This window comes from Macadamia integrifolia, chromosome 4 (assembly GCF_013358625.1).
Source record: "Macadamia integrifolia cultivar HAES 741 chromosome 4, SCU_Mint_v3, whole genome shotgun sequence".
NCBI classification, from domain to species: domain Eukaryota; kingdom Viridiplantae; phylum Streptophyta; class Magnoliopsida; order Proteales; family Proteaceae; genus Macadamia; species Macadamia integrifolia.
In genome coordinates this window covers 80765-88360 of record NC_056560.1, presented here as the reverse complement: position 1 = coordinate 88360, position 7596 = coordinate 80765, and positions in this window count along the sequence as shown.

The following is a 7596-nucleotide window of genomic DNA, read 5'->3' as shown; positions in this document are numbered from 1 at the left end:
GTTGCGTGGATGTGATTGTATTTTGGAGCACTATGGATTGTGTTTGTTTGGAGGATGGGTGTGTTTATCTGGTAGGCTTGGCCACTTGGTGGTTGCATGGTGGATAAACATGCGATTGTGTGTTTGAAACTGGTAAAATTGGGATTGCCCCTAGCCAATCTAAGTGAACAATAGGCGGTGCCAACAATGATGGAACAATTAGGGTCAGCGTTTGGGGAGAAAAATTTTAGACACTGTTCACCCCCTCTTAGTGTCAACTTGAGATTCACAACTTCAAAAAGTCAAGCAATTAGGGATCGCTATTGTAACCAATTGTGTTGACTCCCAAATTGTAGTGGACCTGCTAGATCAGGGTATGGAACAATTGCCATGGGAGTTGTTTCCTTACCTTCTTGATATTAAGTCTTCAATTACTATGTTTGATCCTATAAAAATTATTTAAAAAAAAAAAAAACAAAGAAAAACAAATGCTATGTATTAGTGGCGTATCAACTAGCAATTGGGGCTCGATCTTAACTGTGGAAACATGTAGATAATGATATTCTCTCCTTGTTTTGTTAATACTATTTTGTTTTTCTACCAAAAAAAATTTAATTGTGACAATGATCCATTCAAGATTCTCATGTGATCTAGTTCAATGTATACATATATGTACACTCACAATTGGACAATCAAATGCTTGAACAATTCTAGGTTAAGACCTTTGGACCATCAATAACAAGTTAATATCATACAATATAAAAACATAAATAAACACTATTAATCAATTGAGAAAAAGAAACTTACTTGGTTGGGTGGCCCTGCGCCCAAACACAGAGGCATGCAAAATAACTATCTTGCCCCTTCTGAAATTAAAAATCCCAAGCATGTTGATGCCCTTGTGCGTGTTCTCATTGGGCCTAGTGCTGGTGTAGGAACCACACAACTAGGCAACAATCTCTTGCCCTAATCAATTTGATGGACAATTCCACCAAGAGTGATGTTGGTGTAGTATCCATGTTTAGCTAAGAGAAAAATTCTTTGTTTTCGTGTTACCCAAGGGTCCAATGCAAGGTTTGAGAACTTGGTATCGGAAATGGGATCAGTTATATCCGATATCGATCCAATATCATTCTAGATCGACCTGGAACGGACAAAAATGCCCCTGTTTCAATTGAAAAATCATTTTTTTTTTAAGTTTTACTTCATCCATATTGATCCACCGATAGGATATTGACTAAGAATCGGGGTCACTCAAGGCCGATTCTAATCTGATCCAATTCCTCAAACCATGGTACAATGCAATTTTGTGCACCCTAAATCTCACTACATATTGTTTTTATTCTCAACTTGAGATTGTATCCATTGCACTACGATCACCTCGTTGTGCACTTTCTACTTGCTACAAAGGTGAAGAAGGGGTATATGTGAAAGGAAAATACAAGTGTTGGATCCGCACATGTACGACCAGGTAAGTGATCGTACTGGCAGCGGATCCATTCTCCACTGTTTTAGAGGCCCGCGAGGAGCATTTTGAATGCTATCCATTTTTCTTTGCCGTTAGAAACAACCAAAATTTTCACGTCGCCACTGGGTAACCAAGCGAAGCAAGGCAGATCTCTGATTGGAAGCTGCTTTATCGTCAATTTCTTCTCTCCGTTCGCATATTCCCTCATCACAGGCAATAATAGAGGTAAAGTTTCCGTCATTCATCTCTATATGGCGAATCCATCTTGCGAGATCTCAACCAGAGGACCCATCACTCATGTTATCTTCGATATGGACGGTCTCTTACTGGGTAATGTTGGAAATTGCTTCAACCGCTTCTTAATTCATTCCATTTTGGTTTGTTTTTGTTTGGGTTTCAAATTTCTAGTATTTTCCAAGGCTATATGTCTGGAATCCTGAACTTTTCATGCAATTGTGAGAATGTATCTCTTTTTTATAATTTAGGTATTTGGTTATGACTAATTCACCAGAAACAGGTTTCGAAGTCCATGGACTGGACTTATGAGAAAAGGAACCCAAAAGAGTGAAGAGGAAAGAAAAACGTGAATGACATTCTGGGTTTACATTAATTGGCTCAGAATCACATAGAACACTCTTAATTCACTTCATTCATCTATTTCCTACGACCTCTCAAGCAACATTACCAGATTGATTGACAGAACAAATGAAATCCCATGAACTCATGCGAAACTTCTGTTGATTTACATGCTGATTCACCTTGCCACTCTGACATAGTTCTTTTGATGTCTATATATACAACACCAGCAACAACAAAGACTTTTCCTAACTAAATGGGGTTGACTACATGGATCCGCGATAGAGCAAAATAAGAAGCAAAACAAAGAAAAGGGGCATAAGAAAAAAAAGAAACATATCAAAGCAACATCTCCGGGACATCCCACCTAAATGTAATCGGTAACATGGATCTTAGCGCTCCAAACAGCTCTGTTTGATGCCATACTAGGATCTAGACCTAACTTTTGCATGTCTTTTCTTACCAACTCTTCGATGGTCATTTTGGGCTTGCCCCTGGCTCTTTTAGCTCCTTCCATTTGAGGAGCATGCAAAGTTCTACGCTAAACATTACCAAACCTCCTTAAGCGACATTCTCTGAGCTTGTTTTGAATCAGAGCAACACCCAAATCCGCTCTGACCAGGTCATTCCTCACTCTATTTCTCGTAGTTTTTCCAAACATCAATCTCAATATCCTCATCTCTGCTACACTCAACTTATTAATGTAGGAGTAGGTTACAAGAACTAACCCTCACAATGTATAACCCCAAACAATGCTACTTAAAAGAGACCTTAGGATAAAGGAAACAACAGTCTTAAATAACCCTTACAAGAGTAGTGCAACCCACAAAGAAACAATCCCCAATATACAATCAAGAACCAAACCCTAGAAGAGAGAGAAGCCTGCGGCTAGGGTTTCAAAGGAGCAAAGATGGTTAACTTCTGTCGGCTGGTGTAGGAGATCTGAAGTTTCTTGATTTCAGGCCTGTAGAGAGAGAATATAGAAGATCTTCAAGAACAGCAGCAGCTGACTTCAATTGGGCTTCAAGTGTGGATCGAGTGGCCCACAGGTGGAGGAGAACAGCTCTTTGCAATGCTCGGCAGATCTGAATTCTAGTTGAGGGAATTCTTAAGATCGATTGAGCTTCAGTTTTGGCTTCTAGGCTGATCGATTGAGAGTAGAAGGGCTGGACAGAATTGATGATCTCTTGGACAATCTCACAATAATAGTAACACTAGCAGAAGTAGAATGCAGAAAATAAAGAAAGAACACAGAAATTGAAGGGATAAAGAAGAAACAAGGGAGGTGGGAGAGGAGGTGGCTATCTGAGCCTGGGCTTCTCACCCGCAGCTATCCCAGCTGCTCTACGCAATTGATTGCAAATCTTCTTTATTAAAATCTGAGAAATAATGGTACATCTGCCTCTCTATTTATAGAGGGAAGTTTACAATCATATTAAGACTGTGAGCTAGTTTCCAAAGAGGACTAGACACTCCTACAACTAGGAATTGAAAATAGAACTAGGACTTGACTTCTAACTCCAACATGGAGTAGGACTCTTAAACTAATAGTCCATAAAGGGCTCACAATTGATGGGCCCCATTGGGAGACTTGCAATCGATGGGCCTAATGGGCCTCTATTTAATTAACTAAATAATGAACCAACCCCCCTCAATTAAGAGGGGCGGTAGTGGTCCTTTGGGCTGGGCTTCCTCCTGCGATAGCCTAGCACATAATATGGATCTACATCAGCTCCCCCCTTCTTAAAATCATTTTTCTCCGATGAATGGATGAAGGACATATAATGCTCGTAGAGATCCATATCAAGACGTCGGAAGTCATCAACATGGATCCAAGTGCAATCTTGTTGTGGTCGTGGTCGTCCTTTCCACTTGACGAGGAAGGAGTAGTAACCTTTGCCCCCATGAACTGTAGTGAACTTGTTGTCAAGGACATCTTCAATAACATTATTTGTAGGGTTTACAAATTGGGGGAGCTTTAGAGTATGTTCCGTGTCACCGTCATCAGAATGGTGTCCCATGTACAGTGTCAGGTCAACCACATTGAAGACATTGCTGATCTTCAGAGTAGGAGGTAATTCCAGCATGTAAGCATTGGGACCAATATGCTTCAGGACCTTGTATGGAGCCATATTCCGAGGATGGAGCTTGTGTACTGTACCGGAGGGAACCTCTCAGGTGGAATTTGAACCATCACCATTTCACCAGGTTGGAATTTCACGTAGCGACGGTGACGATTAGCAGTTGCTTGATACCCGTCATTGGTAACGGCTATGCGATGATGAACATCAGTATGTACCTCTGTGATATGTCTAAGGTACTTATCGACTTCAATAGTAACATGGGCATGAGGTGGCAAAGGTACCATGTCGACTGGTCGTTGTGGTTGCAGTCCAAGAACAATCTCAAATGATGTACGACTAGTGGTGCGGTTGACAGAACTATTATAGGCGAACTCAGCAATGTATAGGATAGATGGCCAGGATTTCTCATAATCACAGATTAGGCAACGAAGTAAATTGCCAAGTCTTCGATTCACCACTTTTGTTTGTCCCTCTGTTTGAGGATGGAATGCCATGAAAAACTTGATTTTAGTATTTGTTTTCAGCCACAGGGTCTTCCAGAAATAGCTCATGAACTTGACATCCCTATCTAAAACAATTGTCTATGGCAAACCATGTATGCTCACTATCTCTTTGAAGAAGAGCTTGGCTAAGTGACTTGCATCAAGAGTTTTTCTACAAGGGAAAAAGTGTGCCATCTTGGAGAATCGATCTACCACCACAAATATGGAATCATACCTTTCTCGTGTAGGTGGTAAGCCTAGGACAAAGTCCATGCTTATGTCTAGCCAAGGTGTATGTGGAATAGGCAGCGGTATGTATAAACCCGCATTCTTCTTTTTTCCTTTAGCAAGTTGACAAGTGCGGCATCTTTGTATAACATGCTGAACATCCTTCTGTAATTGAGGGCAATAGTAGAAATCTACCATCATAGAGTAAGTTTTGTCCTTGCCAAAGTGTCCTCCCATTCCTCCTCCACGTAGCTCTCGAACCAAGTGATGTCTTAAAGAGGTATTTGGAATACAAAGACGTATGCCTTTGAAGAGGTATCCATCATGTATGGAAAATTTGTCATCTCTTCTTCCTTAGAAATTTTTGAACACTTCTGAAAAATCAGCATAAGTAACATACTCATCTTTGATATGTTCCACCCCTGTACTTTGTACTGTGAAGGTATTATCATTAACACCTTCCGACTAAGTGCATTAGCAACTTTATTCTCTTTTCCAGGCTTTTACTTGAGAGCAAAAACGTATCCTTGCAAATATGAGATCCACTTAGCGTGCCGATCACTAATGGTCTTTTAGAAGTGGAAGTATTTGAGTGTTTCATGGTCTGAATAAAGTATGAACTCTTTGCCAATTAAGTAGTGTCTCCAATGCTTGAGAATTTGAATAGTGGCATAGACTTCCAAGTCATAAGTAGGGTACCTTCTTTTTGCATCATTTAACTTTTCACTGTAAAAGGCAATCAGATTGGCCCTCTTGCATAAGCACTTCTCTTATCCCAACATGGGATGCATCAATAGCCACTTCAAACATGATATCAAAGTTGGGTAGTCTAAGCACTGGTGCTTTTGTCATCTTTTGTTTGATCAAGTTGAATGCTTTAGTGGCTGTCGGAGTCCATTGAAATGGAACTTTTCCCCCTTTTGTGCACTTTGTGATGGGTCTACAATAGCTCTGAAATTCCGTATGAACCGTTGATAGAATGGGGCAAGACCATGAAAACTATGAACTTCTATCAAGGTCTTTGGAATAGGCCAATCGACCACTCTTTATTTTCTCCATATCAGCTTCTATACCTTGTGAAGTCACAATAAAGCCAAGGAAGATAACCTTGGGTAGCATGAAAGACCACTTCTTTAAATTAATGTAGAGCTTCTCTTCTCGTAGTACCCTCATGACACGTCTCAGATGCTCTAGGTTTTCATCTTGTGCCTTACAGTAGATCAATATGTCATCGAAGTATACTACAAGAAACTTGCCAATGAATGGGCACAGTACATGTGTCATCACCCTCATGAAAGTGCTAGGTGCATTGGTGAGACCAAAGGACATAACTTTCCATTCATATAGCCCTTCTTTGGTTTTGAAAGCTGTTTTCCATTCATCCCTTGGACGGATTCTAATTTGATGGTAGCCACTATGTAGATCAATCTTTGAAAATATAGAGGTTTTTGTCAACATGTCAAGCATATCATCTAAACGAAGATAGAAAATCTGTACTTTACCGTGATCTTATTGATAGCACGACTGTCAGTGCACATATGCCAAGATCCGTCTTTCTTTGGTGTCAATAGGGTTGGTATTGCACATAGACTCATACTCTCTACTAGATCATCCACTTGTCTCTTGAGCTCGGCATGCTCTGTGGGGCTGAGACGATAAGTGGGCTGATTTGGAAGTACTGACCTAGGCACAAGGTCAATGGCATGTTGGATGTCCCTCATAGGTGGTAGTTCGTATGGTAATTCATCAGGCACCAAATTTGAAAAAGCAGCAAGTAACTCTTTGATTTGTGGTGGATGTATTACTTCTTTCACTGGTTCAACTGCTTTTGTAACAAGGGCTAAGATCAGTCTGGTCTCTTCACTAGTAGTCAAGAACTCCTTATGGGGTAGCACACATAGCTTGCTGGCCACTGTGGCCCTCTTATTGAAATTGTCTTTGAATGGTGGCTTCTTTTGTTCAGTGGTTCATTTGGAAGAAGACTTTGTAACATTCTTTAAGACATGCTGTCTTCTTACTTGGGTAGCCCTTAACTTGTCTTTCACTTGGGGTATGTTGAGTGGATTTAGAATGAATGGCTTGCCTTTGTGATCGAAGAAGCATTGGTTCTTAGTACCTCAAACTAGAACATTGTTGTCATAGAGCCAAGGTCTCCCAAGTAGCACATCAGTGAGGATCATGGGAATGACATCACACCATACATTTTCTTTATAGTCTGAAACCTTTAAGAGTACAGAACATCGTTGAGTTACAGCCATGGTGTTGTTGTCTGGTAATGATATGATACCTTGTATGGTTGTGGATCGGCTTCAGTCTTCAATTTTTTTCCACCACGAAGGCTTGTGATGCTACATTCACGCAACTCCCACTGTCCACAATTACCTGAGCTTTATGAGGTCCACTAGACATCAAAGTGTAGACAAAATTGTGCCTCCTCTAGTCTTTCCCTTTAGATTCAGCCACTAGGATTCTTGCAACCACATTGATATAGGCATAAGGATCATCATCTTCTGGTGCATATTCATCCTTCAATTCATCTTCCGTTCCTTTAACAACAAAATTAACAGTCCAATCATCATCTTGAGGTTCATGTATTTGTAAATCAGGGTTGGACTCAATGGCATTGGCGATGGAGTTGGATCGTCCATGCTTGGGATAGAATTTTGCTACATGACCAGTTCTTCCACAGTTGTAGCATGTCACAACTCCGTTCTCCCTTCCCCCCTTTGCAGCCTTACCCTTATACTGTGTATCTTATGGAGCTCGGGTAGGGAATACA